Source organism: Apaloderma vittatum, unplaced genomic scaffold, assembly GCF_000703405.1.
Source record: "Apaloderma vittatum isolate BGI_N311 unplaced genomic scaffold, ASM70340v1 scaffold18106, whole genome shotgun sequence".
In the NCBI taxonomy this organism is placed as follows: Eukaryota; Metazoa; Chordata; class Aves; order Trogoniformes; family Trogonidae; genus Apaloderma; species Apaloderma vittatum.
Genome location: NW_009721422.1, coordinates 28,510 through 28,731, shown reverse-complemented (window position 1 = coordinate 28,731; position 222 = coordinate 28,510). Strand labels below are relative to the sequence as shown.

The 222-nt window shown below is 52.7% G+C and overlaps 1 protein-coding gene across 1 annotated transcript in view; it reads right to left on the bottom strand.

The window, feature by feature from the left end:
• Positions 1-222, bottom strand: part of LOC104275431 (microtubule-associated protein tau-like) — a gene marked incomplete at its 3' end in the record, with an annotated part of 14,291 nt that overhangs the window by 5,819 nt on the left and 8,250 nt on the right. The gene's annotated exons all lie outside the window — the stretch shown is intronic.

Here is a 222-nt window from a genome sequence, read left to right as displayed (position 1 = left end):
GGAAAAAAAGAAAAAAAAGCATGATCAGGGGCACGCCAGCACCATGCAAGGGACGCAAAACCGAAGCGCAAGGGTCTGGCAAGTACGCCGGGAGATCCAGGATTAAACTAAAGAGGGAAGGAGAGGGAGGGAGAAGCAGCGGCGCTTTGTAGATCAGTTCACAGCAAAGGTCGAGGCCATTTCTCAAGCAGCAGGATTCAGGAGGTGGCAGCAAGCTGAAGT